Source organism: Chiloscyllium plagiosum, unplaced genomic scaffold (genome assembly GCF_037043375.1).
Source record: "Chiloscyllium plagiosum isolate Xiang-an unplaced genomic scaffold, Cpla_swu_hap1 HiC_scaffold_16, whole genome shotgun sequence".
NCBI classification, from domain to species: Eukaryota; Metazoa; Chordata; class Chondrichthyes; order Orectolobiformes; family Hemiscylliidae; genus Chiloscyllium; species Chiloscyllium plagiosum.
Window position 1 is genome coordinate 13,943,076 of NW_028270154.1, and position 20,480 is coordinate 13,963,555.

At 45.7% G+C, this 20,480-nt stretch overlaps 1 long non-coding RNA gene across 1 annotated transcript; it reads right to left on the reverse strand.

Annotated features, from left to right (window-relative positions):
• Window positions 1–625: 625 nt before the first annotated feature.
• On the reverse strand, window positions 626–20,466 carry LOC148147482 (uncharacterized). Its single transcript, XR_015759701.1, has 3 exons — window positions 20,411–20,466; window positions 8,674–8,845; window positions 626–990 (listed from the first exon to the last, which is right to left on the reverse strand). It is a non-coding gene; the product is annotated as an uncharacterized LOC148147482 (long non-coding RNA).
• Between the last annotated feature and the right edge of the window lie 14 nt (window positions 20,467–20,480).

The following is a 20,480-nucleotide window of genomic DNA, read 5'->3' on the forward strand; positions in this document are numbered from 1 at the left end:
ATTCAGTTGCTCCTTAGCAGTGTCAATATAGATGCAATGGCTGGAAGGGGCATGTTCTGTATTCTACGATGCAGTCATTGCCTGGATGGGTCTCAGTTAGAGCATTGTGTCCAACTCTGGGCATCACATTTTCTGAAGGATGTCAAAGTCTCAGAAAAGATTTTTTTTTGTGGTACCAGGGATAAGGACGTTCAGTCATGGGATGAGACCGGAGATGCTGGAATTTATCTCTTGAGAACAGAGAGTGGTGGTAGGATTTGATAGATGTGTTCCGGGTGATTTGCGGTTTTGAAGAATTCAAGATTCTATTCTGCTCCTATTGCAGAACCAAAGTTTGAGAGTACTTCACCAGCCCTCCCATGGTCTCCAATAGTTCAAGAAGGCATCTGACCACCACCTTCTCAAGAGCAATTAGGAACGGATAATAAATGATAGCCTAGCCAGTAATTCTCATGTGTCATGTGTCACGCCCTTTCAGGGAACAGTGCACAGATAATCACACCCAACTGCTCTACCAGCCGTCACAAAATGTGTAAACAGATAAAAATCCCAACGAGACCCCAAAACCGAGTTAACAGCTAACCAGGTCAAAAGTAAATGATACCAGGTTACTCCAACAACAGAAAAACTAACCCCATTTATTACAAATTTTGTTAACTTTAACAATAACAATTTAAAAAATGGATTTCTAATTTATGCAACTGAAACTTTATTCTGTCAATACCCCAAGCACACAAACACCCAATCACAATTAAGACAGACAAAATGGTTAACATATATATACTATATTTGGAAACACATAAAAACAGCAAACAAAATTCTGACAGTAGTAAAGTAGGAAGTGATTTTTCTCCAACAGTCGTTTTTGATTTTTGTAACGATGAGACGCTGTTATCTGAAGAATGATGGTCCTCCCTCGATTTGATGGTTAATCAGTTGGACTTAGGTCTTTTCTTGTGTGAGTTATTTGCATTGAGGTTTCTAGCTTTGCTGAGAGAAAGAGAGAGAGAGAGATGCTGTTTGCAGGCTTTAGAAGTTGTTACTCTTTACTGCTCTTGTCATTTACGGTATGGAGATGCTGGTGTTGGACTGAGGTATACAAAGTTAAAAATCATCGAGGAGAAAGTGAGGGCTGCAGATGCTGGAGATCAGAGCTGAAAATGTGTTGCTGGAAAAGCGCAGCAGGTCAGGCAGCATCCAAGGAACAGGAGAATCGACGTTTCGGCAAGAAGGGCTTATGCCCGAAACGTCGATTCTCCTGTTCCTTGGATGCTGCCTGACCTGCTGCGCTTTTCCAGCAACACATTTTCAAAGTTAAAAATCACACAACACCAGGTTATAGTCCAACAAGTTTAATTGGAAGTACTAGTTTTTGGAGCACTGCTGATGAAGGAACAGTGCTCCGAAAGCTAGTGCTTCCAATTAAACCTGTTGGACTATAACCTGGTGTTGTGTGATTTTTAATCTTGTCATTTAGAGCTTTGTAATGCTCTGCAGCTCAACTAATCAGAAAGCTGTTGCCAGGTAGAATATCCTACCTTGACAGAATTTTAGACTCAATTTCTCCCTCTTTATCACATCCAAAAACAACATTGTATTACAGAGTGCAACAATATGCAACACTTCTTTTTCAAATTGTAAAACTTTCCAGTTTTTCAATTATAGCTGTCCATTTTCCACTTCAGTTTGTGTCTTAAACATGAAAGATGTTTTATAAAAATCAATTAATAACCACGGAAGGAAATGTGGGCCAACTCAAGTAGAATGATAGATTTCCTTCTTCAAAGGGTGACCCAAATGGATTTTTCAATAAAGGCTTCATTGTAACCAGACTTTTAAATTCAATCAGCTGCCGTGGTGGGATTTGAACCTATACCTCTAGAGAATTAGTTTTGATTTCTGGTCTAGTGACATTCCCACTATGCCACCACATTCTAATTATGCTTAATGTAATTGTCAGAAATAATTTGGGAATAACTGAGTTGTTGTGACCTGAAATGTATTGCCTGAAAGTTTGATGGAAGCCGATTGTAAAGCCCATTTGTATTTTGTTTTACGCTGTGGATTCAAAATTGGAAAAGATCAATGGAGTCATGTAAGAAGGTGTCTACAGTTTTAAAAATATGTTACTGGAGCACATTGAGAATTGTTTATATGATGTTGCCTTATTGGAGCAATGAGAGAAAATTCCAGAAAAAAGTGGTGCTGTGTGTGCTCAGGACAACTCTGCTCAGAGACAGTCCCTTGATTGTCTTTTCAACTGGCACCAATTAATGTTGTTTCTGGAGTGCTCATCAGAGTAATGACCTGGGCAGGTGGAACATACAGCAGAAACATCCAGCCTCGAAAGATAAAGCATCTCTCTTTCTCTCCCTTCTGTATGTGTGCAGAATTAAAAGAAATTCCCTATCAATTCTCCTTCACCTTTTAAATTCGATTCAAATTCAATCAGCTGCTGTAGCGGGTTTGAACCTATAACTCTAGAGAATTAGTTTGGATCTCTGTGAGTGGCTCTCTCTGTAAATCCCCTTTAACAGGGAAAAGGGAATATCACCCTCAGAAGGACTGAAAGACTGAATTCTCAACTAGAAAGACTGAGAATCAGTATATCCAACATCCGTGTGTTATCAGCAAAGACTCAGATAGAATTGAAAGAAGAATTGAATGCCTCATCTTCCATCTCGGGACCCTTAAATGCTATGGCATCAATGTAGACTTCACCAGTTTCCCCATTTCCCCTCTCCCTACCTTACCCCATTTCCAACCTTCCAGCTCAGCACCATCCCGTGACCTGTACCACCTGTCAATCCTTCTTCCCATCTATCCGCTCCACCCTCCTCTCCAACTTATCATCTTTACCCCCACCTCCATCCACCAATTGCACTCTCAGCTACCTTCTCCCCAGCCCCACCCTCTCCCATTTATCTCTCCACCCTGAGGGTCCCAGCCTCATTCCTGATGAAGGGCTCCAGCCCGAAATGTGGATTTTCCTGCTCCTCGGATGCTGCCTGACTTGCTGTGCTTTTCCAGCACCACTCTAATCTTGACTAGAATGGAAAGAAGTCAAGAAGAACCCAAATAAAACAACTCATCGACAATTGTGATCTGGAATGGTGCCAGAACTGTGCTTCTTTGACGATTTTTACCCAGTCCTTATCTTAATATTCATGTCTTGTTTCTATTGATCTGCCAATCGATGTGTGTATGGGAATTTTTTTTAAAGCGTGTAATTTAAGGTATAGAGTTATAAGCTAGTGATTCATGTTTCTTTTTTGTCAATTGATTAAACAAGTTACTTGCAATAAATATTTATTTGTGAATGGGGAATAAAACCCGGTCTGCATATTCTTTGAACTATAGAGATAGGTAGACTTGTACAATTTAGAGGTTTAATCAAGCTTTCACATTTTGGTCAATCCTGGGAAAGGTGGGGTTTAATTTACAAGGCACTGCCACAGGGAGTTGAGACAAAGTTTCGATAGTCACTTTCTGAAGGGAGGTGGATAAATACTTGTAGAGGACCAAAAACAAAAGGCAGGGGGAATGGAACTAACTGAATAGTGTTTTCAAAGAACCGTTCAGACAGTAACATCAAAGTGCTCTATAATTCTGTGATTCATTGGAAAACCTTTAACTTGCTGAGTTAGGAGTGTGTAAGAAATTATGACTCGATGGCTAAGTGACCTGGTTCCGTCTTGTAATGCCGATGTCCAGAAATGTAACTGCAGCTAGTTTTCTCCTGACATTCCCAGAACTGATTCCTTCCCCTGGTTTGCTCTGCTTAAAAATAACTACAGAGGAAAAAGAGTGGAGGGAAGTGGCCCCACTCTCCTTTATGTTGTTAGCTGCCAGGTTGATTTGGAATATTTCCCTTTGAAAATTCTGCGTAAGGACATAGAGAAGACATCTGTCCCTGTGTCCTTGCAGTAGGATGTCCTGTAAGCCATTGTCCAGAGAATTACTCATTATTTCATTCATCTGGTTTAACACAACCCACACATTCATCAGTCATCCAGTCAGGAGGTTGGGTGCACACCGTTATTAGTTATGACTCACTAATTTCACACTGTGCCACTCACTATTATCTTTGTCCAATTCAGGTCTCCATAAGTCCCCCTCAGAATGTCTCTCCCTGAAGGTAATGGCAGAGGGAGGAAATGGAAGGGGACGTTGGGTATGGAGAGGTATCTGGGTCTATGCTTCCACCATTCAGTGAGCTTCCAGTTTCAGTAAAGTCCATGAATTCAGCAGCATTGGGTTAAGAATGAAAGCAGCTAGTCCTCTGGTTAGACTTAGTGCCAAACCTTCATTATCTATCTAAGTGAGACCTGCCCTGAATCCCAGCTCAGTCAGTGGGAGAGCAGCCCTGAATCCCAGCTCAATCAGTGGGAGACCAGCCCTGAATCCCAGCTCAATCAGTGGGAGACCAGCCCTGAATCCCAGCTCTGTAAGTAAGGCATTTTAATTCGCACAGCTACATAATCTCCACACAAATTGACCTGATTATTTACCAAACATGCAGCAACAGAGGTAGGATTGTAACCATTTGATTGGACCAGTTCTGACCTAGTAACATCGGAACAGGAGGGATTAGATTAGATTAGATTAGATTACAGTGTGGAAACAGGCCCTTCGGCCCAACAAGTCCACACCGACCCGCCGAAGCGAAACCCACCCCTACCCCTACATTTACCCCTTACCTAACACTACGGGCAATTTAGTATGGCCAATTCACCTGACCCTGCACATCTTTTGGATGGTGGGAGGAAACCGGAGCACCCGGAGGAAACCCACGCAGACACGGGGAGAACGTGCAAACTCCACACAGTCAGTCGCCTGAGGCGGGAATTGAACCTGGGTCTCTGGCGCTGTGAGGCAGCAGTGCTAACCACTGTGCCACCGTGCCGCCCACAAGATCTATGCAGCCCTAAAGACTCTTGAACCATTGAATTGGAACTTGGTTGATTTATATCTTATATCCATTTACCTGCCTTCGCTCTGCAACCCTTTACACACTCACCCAATAAAAAATAATCAATCTCAATTTTGAAATTATCAATTTGTGCCACAGGCATTTTTAAAGAGAGGATGTTTTAGAATAGGAGAGAAAGTTATTACTTTCCCAAACATACTTTTTATCATGTTTGGAAATCCCAAGTTTATGAAAGAAACAATGCAGACAGAGTGTTGACCTGTTACTGTGGAATAGGCTTTGAATCCATGGCCTTTTGACCAATTACCACCCACTGCCCTGCCCCAGTGAAACATAGATCGGATGATGGTTTCTCTGATTAGGATTCATGGCTCTTTCCCTGAAGTGGGTAATGCAGATGCAGTACCACAAGGCACCATTTCCTGCCCTAATATACTCCAGCCAAAGTGGAGCCAGAATCAGAAACACAGAGAGTGCCTTTAATGGAGTAAAAAACCCAAGGTGCATGAAAGAGGCAATGGAAAGGATAAACAGGCAACAAGTCAGTAAGATTACAGCAAGCAGTGAAAAGACTGGTGGAAATGCTGGATTTTAAGAAGTGCTGTAAAGGAGGAGACCAAGGTGAAGGTGTTTATGGAGGGAATTCTAGAGTTTGGGACCCCAGGCAACTGAAGTTATGACCACCAATGGAGCAACTGGGGATATGCAAGAGGCCAAAAGACAAAGAAGGTGAATACGTCAGAGGGTTGCGAGGCTGGTATAGGTGAGGCCATAAGGAGGAATTTGAATACAAGAATGGGAGTTTTAAAAATTAAGGTGTCCCTTGTCTGGGAGTCAATGTGGGTCAGTTGGCAATGGAGGGGAGAGATTAGTGACCGAATGGGACTTGTGTGTTGGATGTGGGTGAGAGCTTTATTAAAAAAATCATTCATGGGACATGGGCATCGCTGGCTAGCTCAGCATTTATTGCCCATCCCTAATTGCCCAGAAGGCAGGTAAGAGTTAACTATATTGCAGCGGGACAGGAGTCACATGTAATCCAGACCAGGTAAGGATGGCAGGTTCCTTCCCTAAAGGACTGTAATGAGCCAGGTAGGGTTTATTTTTAATGGCAACCAACAGCAGTTACATGGACACTAGTGGGCTAGCCTTTTGTTTAAAATTCCATTTAAATTTCACCATCTGCCATGGTGGGATGCTGAAGCCATATATCTTGAGCATTAGGCTGGCAGTTCTTGGTCGCTATGTCCTGTGGCATTATTACTGTAACACAGTATCCCGATGGTGAGAGGTTGGGGTTTAACATGTCTAACACACAGAAGGCGGAGATTTGCGTGAGCTCAGCTTGGTCTAGGTGGGTATCCAACAGTGGAGGTTGGGATAGCTGAGTCTGGAGGAAACACAGACCTGATGGGAGTTCCAGTTCTGACAATGCACTGACGTCAACCCCTCCCCCACACCTGACACCAGTACAGACTGACCGGGATACTGACCAGAAGTGTTCCCCAGTTACCCAGTGCCAGACCTGGGTGGATAAGGAGCTGCCTCAAGGTGCCTAAGAATTGGAAAGTGGGAGAGTTGAGAGAGGGCGCTTGATAAGACTCATTCATGGTCATTCTTTCATTTTCTGTTTTTAATAATCTTTCTGGATGTAGGTTTGCTCATTGAGCTGGAAGGTTCATTTTCAGATGTTTTGTTACCATACTAGGTAACATCTTCAATAAGCCTCCAATGAAGCAGTGGTGGTGTAGCCCACTTTCTATTTATGTGTTTGGGTTTCCTTGGATTGGTGATATCATTTCCTGTGGTGACATCATTTCCTATGGGTGATATCATTTCCTGTTCTTTTTCTCAAGGGGTGGTAAATGGGATCCAAGTCAATGTGTTTGTTGATAGAGTTCTGGTTGGAATTCCATGCTTCTAGGAATTCTCGTGTGTGTCTCTGTTTGGCTAGTTCTAGGAGGGACGTGTTGTCCCTATTGAAAGACAACAAGAAAAACGAATTTCATTTACAAAATACCATGCAAGGACTGTAACAAACACTACATTAGACAAACAAGCAGAAAACTAGCCACCAGGATACATGAACATCAACTAGCCACAAAAAGACATGACCCACTCTCACTAGTATCCTTACAAACAGATGAGGAAGAACATCACTTCGACTGGGACAACACATCCATCCTAGGACAAGCCAAACAGAGACACACATGAGAATTCCTAGAAACATGGCATTCCAACCAGAACTCTATCAACAAGTACATTGAGATGGATCCCATTTACCACCCTCGAGAATAAAAAACAGGAAATGACATCACCATAGGAAATGACATCATCACAGGTAATGGCATCACCAACCCAAGGAAACCCAAACACATAAATAGAAAGTGGGCTACACCACCTATGCTTCATCTGGAGGCTCACTGATGCTGTTACCTAGTATGGTGACCAAACGTCTGAAAACGAACCTTCCAGCTCAATGAGCAAACCTATATCCAGACCCTCAACCTGAGCTACAAATCTTCGCAAAACTCATTAATAACCTTTATTCCAATTCGAGCGCAGTCTACCCGAGAAAGGTGACTTCACAAATAATGCAAAGGAGCAGTTGAACAGAAACTTGAGGGGAAGGAACCTACAGGGTTACTGACAATGACACAACAACACAGGACATGAGAGCTGGAGTAGGCCTATGAAAACAGCTCCACCACTTACTGCTTACACCCCCTGCCTCACCTTCCCACCCTTTTCCTCTTTTCTCACAGTAGTCGAAAGTCCATTGGATTCTGTGTCAACGTACTGTAGCATCCCTGGGTTGGAGAATTTCAGTGACACCCAACCTCTGAGGGAAGACTTTCTCCTCACCTCACTCTAAAATGGTGAATCTTTTATTCTGGTGCTGGGACCCTCTGTTCTACATTCCCCATCTGGGGCTGTAGGACTATAAACATGGCTGTCTGTCCAGAGTAGGTGAAGGCATGAGGGGCTGAATGGTCTCATGTTGCACTGTTAGATTCAATGATCTTCTGAAACATTCAGAATGTCACAGTGGGACATTATCCTCTGGAATCGGAGTCCAAGTTTAGATTCCTCTTAAACCGAGAGACTACAAACAACCGTTCCACTACACCACACTTCATAAAATGACAAAGGAATGTAAAAGTGGGCAGAAATTGACTTTTCCACCACTTCACTGCTGTTGCAGGGCTGCTGTCAGTCTTGGTGGTGCGGATACGTTTAGTGGGTTACTGATCTGTTTCCTAACCTTCTGACCCAGAGGATGAAACGGCAAAACAACAAGAGCTTCCTGACTGTACACAGACAATGTCCCTGAGGATGCTCCCAAATAAAACAGGAGTGAGAGAGGAAAAATAGGCACAGATTGTTAAAAAAAATCTGTCGCTCTTGCAAACTAAATGCAAACCCTTGCTTTTTTGATTCAATGATGTCTCTCTCACATGGAATGTTTGGAGGGAGTTAGGTTTATGTTAGCAGAGAGATGTGCCTGATGCGTATTTGTAAAGTCCACACCAGAATTCCATCCAACTCCAGCTTCAAACATGTCCCACATTATGTCCAGAACTTTAGCTTTTCCGTAGAATTAAATTTTAATACCCTCGTCAATTACTGGTTCGACAGATAGGGTTAATCCTCGTTTCCTTAAATGTTTAACTGAGATCACTCATTAACTGAAGATGGTCTAAAGAAAGGTCACGGGACCTGAAACATTAATTCTGTACCTCTTTCCACAAATGCTGCCAGACCTGCTGAGTTTCTCCAGTAATTTCTGTTTTAGTGTCAGATTTCCAGCATCGACGGTTCTAAGTTTCATTATCGCTCTGGTTCATAATGTTCCTGATCACGTTTATCCTCTTGCAGCGCAGTTTGTAGAGATCCAATTTGGACCAGGATCTCAACAGTGCAGGATAATAATAACAACAAATTATATTTATATAACAGTTTTAACTTTGATGAAACATCCCAAGGCGCTTTGCAGAAGCAAAACAAAACAGAGTGCGACACTGAGCTACGCACAGAGATATGAGGTCTGAGGATCTTAAGGTTCGTCAAAGAGGTGGGTATTAAGGTGTCTTTTCAAAGGGGACAGAGACGTGAAAAGACAGAGAGGTTTTGGGAGGCAATACACTAGAGAGTAGGTGCCCAGGCAGCTGAAAGCATGGGCTGCCAATGGCAGAGCGATGAAAACCAGGATGCGCAGGAGGTCAGAAATTAAGATGTTGGAGCATTGTTAGGTGCAGGGATTGGATATGAGGCCATGGAGGGATTTGGAAACAAGGATCGGAATTTTTATGTTTGTTGCTGATCATCGGGCTTAGACCACGGTGGGTGCTGGCTGGGTGAAACTTGGAATGGGGGAGTTGATGTTTATGTAGGGGGAAGGTAGGATGTTAGCAGACACTTCTCCCTCCCAGCTCAGGGTCACCGACAAATATTAAAGTATCTCAGCCATTGGTCCAAAAGGACCATACTGTGGTCCAACTCAGGCCAGGCCTGGGACAGACCACAGTGTGAAGCAAATGGTACATCTAAAGGCCAACATGTTCATCAATATTCAGAGCTATACTTCCCACTTGTTCATGTCACTGAGATTAAATCAAACAATGTAATAAAGAGGGGCAACAGCTTGTCTCGATTGATAGCATTCTTCCCCCGAGACAGAGGATTCCAGACTTGAATTGCATTTTAGAAACTTCAGTACAAAATCTAGACTGACACTCCTAAGACAGAGATCTGCACTGTCAGAGGGTCAGTACTGAGGGAGTGCTGCACTGTCAGAGGGTCAGTACTGAGGGAGTGCCACACTGTCAGAGGGTCAGTACTGAGGGAGTGCCACACTGTCAGAGGGTCAGTACTGAGGGAGTGCCACACTGTCAGAGGGTCAGTACTGAGGGAGTGCTGCACTGTCAGTGGGTCAGGACTGAGGGAGTGCTGCACTGTCAGAGGGTCAGTACTGAAGGAGTGCTGCACTGTCAGAGGGTCAGTACTGAGGGAGTGCCGCACTGTTAGATGGTCAGTACTGAGGGAGTGCTGTACTATCAGAGAGTCAGTACTGAGGGAGTGCTGCACTGTCAGAGGGTCAGTACTGAGAGAGTGCTGCACTGTCAGAGGGTCAGTACTGAGAGAGATCTGCACTATCAGAGGGTCAGTACTGAGGGAGTGCTGCACTGTCAGAGGGTCAGCACTGAGGGAGTGCTGCACTATCAGAGGGTCAGTACTGAGGGAGAGCTGCACTGTCAGAGGGTCAGTACTGAGGGAGTGCTGCACTATCAGAGGGTCAGTACTGAGGGAGTGCTGCACTATTAGATGGTCAGTACTGAGGGAGTGCTGCACTATCAGAGGGTCAGTACTGAGGGAGTGCTGTACTGTCAGAGGGTCAGTACTGAGGGAGTGCTGTACTGTCAGAGGGTCAGTAGAGGGAGTGCTGCACTATCAGAGGGTCAGTACTGAGGGAGTGCTGCACTATCAGATGGTCAGTACTGAGGGAGTGCTGCACTGTCAGAGGGTCAGTACTGAGAGATATCTGCACTATCAGAGGGTCAGTACTGAGGGAGAGCTGCACTGTCAGAGGGTCAGTACTGAGGGAATGCTGCACTATCAGAGGGTCAGTACTGAGGGAGAGCTGCACTGTCAGAGGGTCAGCACTGAGGGAGTGCTGCACTATCAGAGGGTCAGTACTGAGGGAGAGCTGCACTGTCAGAGGGTCAGTACTGAGGGAGTGCTGCACTATCAGAGGGTCAGTACTGAGGGAGTGCTGCACTATCAGATGGTCAGTACTGAGGGAGTGCTGTACTGTCAGAGGGTCAGTACTGAGGGAGTGCTGTACTATCAGAGGGTCAGTACTGAGGGAGTGCTGTACTATCAGAGGGTCAGTACTGAGGGAGAGCTGTACTATCAGAGGGTCAGTACTGAGAGAGATCTGCACTATCAGAGGGTCAGTACTGAGGGGGTGCTGTACTATCAGAGGGTCAGTACTGAGGGAGTGCTGCACTGTCAGAGGGTCAGTACTGAAGGGGTGCTGTACTATCAGAGGGTCAGTACTGAGGGAGTGCTGCACTGTCAGAGGGTCAGTACTGAGGGAGTGCTGCACTGTCAGAGGGTCAGTACTGAGAGAGATCTGCACTATCAGAGGGGCAATACTGAGGGGGTGCTGCACTGTCAGAGGGTCCGTACTGAGGGGGTGCTGTACTATCAGAGGGTCAGTACTGAGGGAGCGCTGCACTATCAGAGGGTCAGTACTGAGAGAGAACTGCACTATCAGAGGGTCAGTACTGAGAGAGATCTGCACTATCAGAGGGTCAGTACTGAGAGAGAACTGCACTATCAGAGGGTCAGTACTGAGGGAGTGCTGTACTATCAGAGGGTCAGTACTGAGAGAGAACTGCACTATCAGAGGGTCAGTACTGAGGGAGTGCTGCACTGTCAGAGGGTCAGTACTGAGGGAGTGCTGCACTGTCAGAGGGGCAGTACTGAGGGAGTGCTGCACTGTCAGAGGGGCTGTACTGAGGGAGTGCCACACCATCAGTATTTTGGCAAATTCATGACTTATGGCCTCCAGATGGTGGTCAGGCATTGGGCTGTCAAAAGGTGAGTTACTTGCCTCAGAGCTCTCAGCCTTTGAGGTTCCTTGTGGTCACAGTATTTATGTGGCTGGTTCACTTCAGCTTTTGGTTATGGTAATAAATGCCATGATGTTGATCAAAGGACTTTCAGCGATGGCAAATGCCTTTGAATGTCAAGGGAAGATGGTTAAATTCTCTCTTGTTGCGATGGTCATTGTCTGGCTCCTGCTTGGTGTGAGTTTACTTTTATAAGGGACCACATTGTTGCCTTTTGGACAATAAACTGGAAAGTTGAAGTTGTCCTGTTATACAGCTAACATGTAGCAGGAGAGGTTTGACAACTCGGAGATTTGGGGTTGTGTGTAATTAGAGACGTGAGGTAGGTACTTTATGAAACAAAGTTGTGTAGGAAATTCTTGGGTTAAGGAAAAACACCTAACGGCAGTCTTTGGATCGGTCCAGCTGTAGTTTGTTTCAGATCTGTACATGCATTGGAGAAATAGATTAACCATAATATTTCTGAAAATGCTAAAAATCTGATGTGGATTCCTTTGGTCCTGAAAATCAGTCAGTCTGGTGGTTTTTATTTAACTGATTACACATTAGCGATATCTTGTGGAATAGTAGGATCTTGACTATCAATGCACTATGTCCAAGTGGATCATGTCCCTTTGACCTCAGCTTAAGCCTGAATGTGCACCAGGATTTGTTCTAACTAGACTCAGGCTGCTTCAGCATCTGCGAAGGTGTGAATGGTGCTGAACTTCCCCACTTCTTTCCTTATAACGGAGAGATCTTTGATGAAGCAGCTGCAAGTGGTTGGCCACGCGACACTACCACAGGAAGGGCTCTTGTGGTGCAGTGGTAGTGTCCCTACCTCTGGTCCAGGGAAGCCCAAGTTCAAGTCCCACCTGCTCCAGACATGTGTCATATCATCTCTGAACAAGTCGGTTTGAAAATATCCACAATGAGCACCTGGGACTCTTGTCGAGCAATGGTACTGTCTCTATCACTGAGTCAGAAGGCCTGGGTTCAAGTCCCATCTCCTCCTGAGTTGTTTTCACAGCATGTGTGAACTGGTGGATTAAATAAGGATTAATCAATCAAGAGATCACAACAGCATTTTCTGGGAGGGAGGGTCACACTGTTGGAGAGGCAGTACTGAGGGAGGGTCACACTGTTGGAGAGGCAGATCTGAGGGAGGGTCACACTGTTGGAGAGGCAGATCTGAGGGAGGGTCACACTGTTGGAGAGGCAGATCTGAGGGAGGGTCACACTGTTGGAGAGGCAGATCTGAGGGAGGGTCACACTGTTGGAGAGGCAGATCTGAGGGAGGGTCACACTGTTGGAGAGGCAGATCTGAGGGAGGGTCACACTGTTGGAGAGGCAGATCTGAGGGAGGGTCACACTGTTGGAGAGGCAGATCTGAGGGAGGGTCACACTGTTGGAGAGGCAGATCTGAGGGAGGGTCACACTGTTGGAGAGGCAGATCTGAGGGAGGGTCACACTGTTGGAGAGGCAGATCTGAGGGAGGGTCACACTGTTGGAGAGGCAGATCTGAGGGAGGGTCACACTGTTGGAGAGGCAGATCTGAGGGAGGGTCACACTGTTGGAGAGGCAGATCTGAGGGAGGGTCACACTGTTGGAGAGGCAGATCTGAGGGAGGGTCACACTGTTGGAGAGGCAGATCTGAGGGAGGGTCACACTGTTGGAGAGGCAGATCTGAGGGAGGGTCACACTGTTGGAGAGGCAGATCTGAGGGAGGGTCACACTGTTGGAGAGGCAGATCTGAGGGAGGGTCACACTGTTGGAGAGGCAGATCTGAGGGAGGGTCACACTGTTGGAGAGGCAGATCTGAGGGAGGGTCACACTGTTGGAGAGGCAGATCTGAGGGAGGGTCACACTGTTGGAGAGGCAGATCTGAGGGAGGGTCACACTGTTGGAGAGGCAGATCTGAGGGAGGGTCACACTGTTGGAGAGGCAGATCTGAGGGAGGGTCACACTGTTGGAGAGGCAGATCTGAGGGAGGGTCACACTGTTGGAGAGGCAGATCTGAGGGAGGGTCACACTGTTGGAGAGGCAGATCTGAGGGAGGGTCACACTGTTGGAGAGGCAGATCTGAGGGAGGGTCACACTGTTGGAGAGGCAGATCTGAGGGAGGGTCACACTGTTGGAGAGGCAGATCTGAGGGAGGGTCACACTGTTGGAGAGGCAGATCTGAGGGAGGGTCACACTGTTGGAGAGGCAGATCTGAGGGAGGGTCACACTGTTGGAGAGGCAGATCTGAGGGAGGGTCACACTGTTGGAGAGGCAGATCTGAGGGAGGGTCACACTGTTGGAGAGGCAGATCTGAGGGAGGGTCACACTGTTGGAGAGGCAGATCTGAGGGAGGGTCACACTGTTGGAGAGGCAGATCTGAGGGAGGGTCACACTGTTGGAGAGGCAGATCTGAGGGAGGGTCACACTGTTGGAGAGGCAGATCTGAGGGAGGGTCACACTGTTGGAGAGGCAGATCTGAGGGAGGGTCACACTGTTGGAGAGGCAGTACTGAGGGAGGGTCACACTGTTGGAGAGGCAGTACTGAGGGAGGGTCACACCGTTGGAGAGGCAGTACTGAGGGAGGGTCACACTGTTGGAGAGGCAGTACTGAGGGAGGGTCACACCGTTGGAGAGAGAGTACTGAGGGAGGGTCACACTGTTGGAGAGACAGTACTGAGGGAGGGTCACACTGTTGGAGAGACAGTACTGAGGGAGGGTCACACCATTGGAGAGACAGTACTGAGGGAGTGTCACACTGTTGGAGAGACAGTACTGAGGGAGGGTCACACTGTTGGAAAGGCAGTACTGAGGGAGTGTCACACCATTGGAGAGACAGTACTGAGGGAGTGTCACACTGTTGGAGAGACAGTACTGAGCACATGCCTTTATTCGTTCTGTTTTTACAACAGTAACTACATTTCACAAAACTGTTGCACGAGTAGTCCTAATCTGGGGAAAGGAACAAACAGAAATGCAAGTTTGTCATTTTAACATTCCTGACTGATAAGCCACAACAATCTTCAAAAGAGCTTTGAATTTTAAAGTCCAGGTGGCTGACAACCTTTTTAACATTTTCTTCATCCTGGTTAAATTTAAATCTCTGCCGTTCCTTCTCTTGCAACAGATGAGGCATCAGAGAATGTCACAGGATGGAAAGACTTCCTGTTCGCTCCGCTCTGAGGAGCCATCAATAACTTAACAAAGACTGACCTGCAACGCCCAACCTTTCACTGCTTCAGAAGTGTAAACAACGAGATGTTTCTGTACCATCGCCTACCTTGTGTTCACAGATCCACATTGACTTTGCCAATGCTGCGTTCCCACAAAATCTCATCTTTGTCTTCCAACCCCTCTGAAGCCTCACTCCTCCATTTCTGGAATCTCCTCCAGCCCCTCAACTCTTCAAAAACTGTAGCTCTCTCCTTCTGGCCTCTTGTCCATCCTGATTTTCATTGTCCCTTGTTCAGTTGCTTCACCCTATGCTCTGGAATCCCCTCCCTCAACCTCTCCGCCTCGGTCACCATCTCTAAGACGCTTCTCCACATCCAAGCTTTTAATATGTGCTGACTTCCGCTTATGCGGCTCAGTCTCAACAAAATAAGGGGGTGCAGATTTAGGACTGTGAAACTGGAAAGGGTTCAGAAAAGATTTACAAGGACGTTGCCAGGGTTGGAGGGTTTAAGCTATCGGGTGAGGCTGTTTTCCCTGGAGCGTTGGAGGCTGAGGGGTGACCTCATAGAGGTTTACAAAATTATAAGGGGCATGGATAGGATAAATAGACAAAGTCTTTTCCCTGGTGTGAGGGAGTCCAAAACTAGAGGGCATAGGTTTAGGATGAGAGGGGAAAGATTTAAAAGGGACCTAAGGGGCAACTTTTTCACGCAGAGGGTGGTACATGTATGGAATGGGCTGCCAGAAGAAGTGGTGGAGGCTGGTACAATTGCAACATTGAAAAGTCATCTGGATGAGTATATGAATAGGAAGGGTTTGGAGGGATATGGGCCAAGTGCTGACAAATAGGACTAGATTAAATTTAGACGTCTGTTTCCGTGCTGTACATCTCTATGACAGAGTGGAGGAGGAACCTGTTCACCCAAACAGTGAGTCTGCCGAATTCCCTACTCAATAAAGCAGATGAGGCTACCATGTGGAAATGTTTTAAGGCAAAGATAGGTGGATTTTTGGACAGTAAAGGAATCAATGGTTTGGGTGAGCGTGCGGATAATTGGAGCCGAATCCACAAAGAGATCAGCCATGATCTGGGGTTAGAATGGAGACGGCTAATGGGCAGACCTGACTGAGATGTATATAAAGTTATGAGGGACATAAACAGGGAGAAATGTTTCCCCTGAGTACAGGAGTCAACAGCCAGCACAAGTGGTTGAGATGGGTACCTTAACAACATTTAAAAGGTATTTGGACAAATACATGGATAGGAAAGGTTTAGGAGGACATGGGCCAAGTGCAGGGAAATAGGGTCAGTGTGGGTAAACATTTTTGTTGGCATGGACCAGTTTGGGCTGAAGGGCCTGTCTCCGTGCTGTAGGACTGCATGACTCTATAACAAGTTTTAAGGTAAGGAAGTTTAGAAGGAATATGAGGAAAGTATTTTCACTCAGAGGGTGATGAGTATCTGGAACTTTGCCGAAAAGGGTGGTAGAGACAGGAACCATGAGAACATTTAAGAACTATTTAGATAAACACTTGAAATACTGCAGTGTACAAGGGTATGGTCAATTACTGGGAAATGGGGCTAGATAAGGGCTTGATGACCAGTGAAAACACGATGGGCCGAAAGGCCTCCTTCCTTGCTGTGACAAGCTCTGACTTTGAGGAAGATTGGATGAGTTAGGTCTGGAGGTCATAAAGGCAAGGAGGATGGTTTCAAGTGCAGAAGGGGTAGGGGGAGAAGTTGGACAACGTCACATTCCAGAAATGATAATGGTCAGAATCTTAAGGTGAGAGGAGAAAGACATGAGGGGCAGTTTTGCTTTTTATACAGAGAGCAGTTCACATGTGGCATGATCTTCCAGAGGAAGTTGCGTATGCGAGTGCAGTTACAGTCTGTTCTGACTGGATATGATGGTTCTGTTCCTGAGCAATCCCATGTTAGAAGAAAATCATGTAATAGCACCATTTAAACCAGTGGGACTGGAACAGTGTTATAGCCACTACAGGTAGGGAAGATTCGCTTTCTACAAATAACAAGCTAAATTCTTCAATCAATTCAATCAGGTTAAAGCCAATTCACATTGAAGAAACACGTGTTATAGCAGAACCAACTGTACAATGTTTAAAAATTAATTAAGTACATGAATAAGAAAGGTTGAGGGATAGGAGCCAACTGCAGACAGGTGGGACTAATTTAGTTTGGCATTACAAAGAACACTTACAGCCCAGGAACAGGCCCTTCAAGCCTGAGCCGATCCAAATCTATTGTCTAAAACTGTCACCCAATTCCTAAGGTTCTACTCATGACCTACTCATGCATCTGTCCAGACACATCTTAAATGAATCTGCCGTGCCTGCCTCTCCCACCTCTGCTGGCAACGCGTTCCAAGCACCCACCACCCTCTGGGTAAAGTACTTGCCGCGTGTATCCCCCTTAAACTTTTCATCTCTCACCTTGAGAGCGTGACCTCTCACTATTGAATCCTTCACCCTGGGAAAAAGCTGGTCTCTATCTACCCTCTCTCTGCCCTTCATGATTTTGTAAACCTCAATCAGGTTCGCCACTCAATCTCCTTTTTTTCTAGTGAAAACAATCCTAACCTACTCAACCTCTTGTCATAGCTAGCACCTTCTATACCAGGCAACATCCTCGCAAACCTTCACTGCACCCTCTCCAAAGCATCCACATCCAGGTGGTGACCAGAACTGTACACAGTATTCGAAATGCGGCCAAACTAAAGTCTTGTACAATTTTAACATGACCTGCCAGCTCTTATACCCAATACTCCATCCGATGAAGGCAAGCATACCATATGCCTTCTTGACCACTCTATCCACCTGTGCAGCCACCTTCAGGGTACAATGGACCTGAATGGTCAGCATGGACTGGTTGGACGCAAGGGTCTGTTTCCGTGCTGTATGACTATGGGGCTCATTGTAGGATGAGGCTAGTTCAGCCGGAGTGACCATGTACAGACCTTGTGCTGGGGAACAGAGTATGAGACTGGAAACAATCATTCACTGTCTCAACACCTGAGCTGTTCGGTAATTTTAGTTACCACCTCCTCCTGCTTTACATCGTCTGCCTTCTCATCATTTAATCCTGCCTTCCACCCGATCAGTCCTTTCCTCCTGTCTCCTCCCTGTCTTTAGTCTGATTTAAATCAGTCCAATCTCTAACGTCTCCCAGTTCATCCACCCTCAGTATTTCTTATTCTGTAGATGCTGCCTCACCTATTGCGCATTTAAAAAAAATCAGAAGAAAATGTGGGGATTTGTTGAGAACACCAGCATCTGCTCCCCACCCCTAATTGATCTTGAACTGAATGATTTGCTCAGCCATTTCAGGGGGCAGATCAGAATGGTGCTGGAAAAGCCCAGCAGGTCAGGCAGCATCCGAGGAGCAGGAACATTGACGTTTCGTGCAAAAGCCCTTCATCAGGAATAGAGGCATCTGTGCTTTTCCAGCACCACTCTGATCTAAACTCTGGTTTCCAGCATCTGCAGCCCTCACTTTTGCCCATTTCAGGGAGCAGTTAACAGTCAACAACGTCGCTGTGGGTCTGAGTGACACGTCGGCCAGACCAGGTAAGGACGGCAGATTTCTTTCCCTAAAAAGGGCAGGAGTGAACCAGATGGATCTTTACAATAATTGATCGCAGATATAATCGTACTGAGACCCTAACGCCTACTGAGTCTACACGGCCAAAGCAAGAAGTTGTAACAGTCACCATTACAGTTTTCCTTCATTAATTTTATTTAAATTTCACAACCTGCTTAGTGGGATTTGAACCTTTGCCCTCAGTGAATTAGCCTTGGCCTAGGTTGCCTAGTGATGTTACTAATCCCTCATCTACTGTAACACATCCCACACTAAAAACAATGACAGATTTACATCATTGAAACGAACCATTTCACTCGTGCTATTTTTATGCTGCACATCAGCCTTCTGCCGCCCGTCAGCACATCCTTCAGCTCTTCTGTCAGATATTTATCTGACTTCCCCTTAAATATATCAACACGATTCACCTCAACTAGACCTAGCAGTTCCCAGTTCCAATTTCTCCCTATTCTCCGGACAAAGAGGTTTATCCTGAATATCTACTAAATATTTTGGTGATTATATCAATGCCCTTAGCTCAGCTATTCTCTACATCTACCCTAACAAATTCTTTCACAACTTTAAAAGACGTATATCATGTCATGCTCCAGTCTTATCTGGACAGTAATGAACTCACAGCTGCAATCTCAAATCCATTATACACTCTCTCCAGGACCTTTATCTCATGTTTTGAATAAATGAACGGAGGTGCTCATAGCATGGTCCATGTTTAACTTAACTTTTCAAAATTCTTGCACCTCCAGGCTCCTTCTGGGATTTTGGAATGACACCAGAGCAACCCATTTGTGGAACAACAGCACTCCCTTGTGAGGCAGCTATCACATGCACAATTCAATCCTTTCAAAGACACAGCAGAAACACTGTGGGATGAACAGTGCTACTTAACACGGAGCACTTATTCTGCACATTCTCAGAGCTTTGATGAATCAGGTTTATTTCAGCTGAAAGTGATGGTGGGACGCTCAGTGAAGCTTTTTGCTCTGACAATGCTAGGGATACTATTCTGAAGGGGTGCTGGCGCAGAGGAAGCTGGGTGTAAGTGTGCACAGCGTGGTAAGATAGGTAGACTAGTTAATAAAGCATAGAGTATTCTCAGTACAACTGAGTACAGAAGTAGGTTGTGCTGAACTTACACGGGATACTGGTTAAAACCTCAGCTGGAATATAGTGTACAGCTCTGCAAGCCACACCACACTGGAGAGAGTGCAGAAGGTATTTCCCAGAAAGGTTCCAGGGATGGGAAACTTCAGTCACTCAGATCGGAAACTCTTCTCTTTGGAGAGAAGGCCAAGAGGGGATCTGACAGGAGTTTCCAAAGTTTTCAGAGGTCTGGATAGAGTGGATAGAGAAAAACTGTTCCTACTCTTAAAAGGAATGAGAATGAATGGTTACAGATTTAATGTCTTAGAGATGTACAGCACGGAAACAGACCCTTCAGTCCAGCACGCCCATGCTGACCAGATATCCTAAATTAATCCAGTCCCATTTGCCAACACTTGGCCCATATGTAGGATTGGCAAAGCAAGCAAATGTGATGCCTAGTGAGTGATTTGAATCTGAGATGCACTGCATGGAACTGCGGAGGAGTTCGATTCAATTGAGGAACTGAAAGAGGGAATGAGACAATTGTTCACATGAAAACAACGTGCAAAGGGAAGGGGAAAAGACAGGAGAATGGCTCGGAGGTGGTGCAGACATGGTGAGCTGAATGGGCTCATTCCCCCGATTCCTTAACAGTGTCAGCCTGGGAGATGGTACAGCTGCCCTTTGATCTCCTACCCTTCACTCACCAGGGCCACAAATACTTGTTCCAGGTGAAGCAGTGATATTCTTGTACATCCTTCCATTTAATTTACCGTCTTTACTGGAAGGTGCTTACCCGTACATCGGGGGAACCCAAAGACAAAAGAACCACCTCAGCTTTTGATTAATCACTCTCCTGCCATTTGGGTACAGCCGCTGAGTTTGAACAACCTCACAGCATAAGCGCAACACCATTTCTATAATCTGCATTCGGAGGATGACTGACAGACCAAATGGTAGTGGTAAACGGTGAACACTCACTCAGTCACAGACAGCACAGGAAGATGTCATTCTGCCCATCAACTCCATGCTGGCTCCGAATTTAAAAACA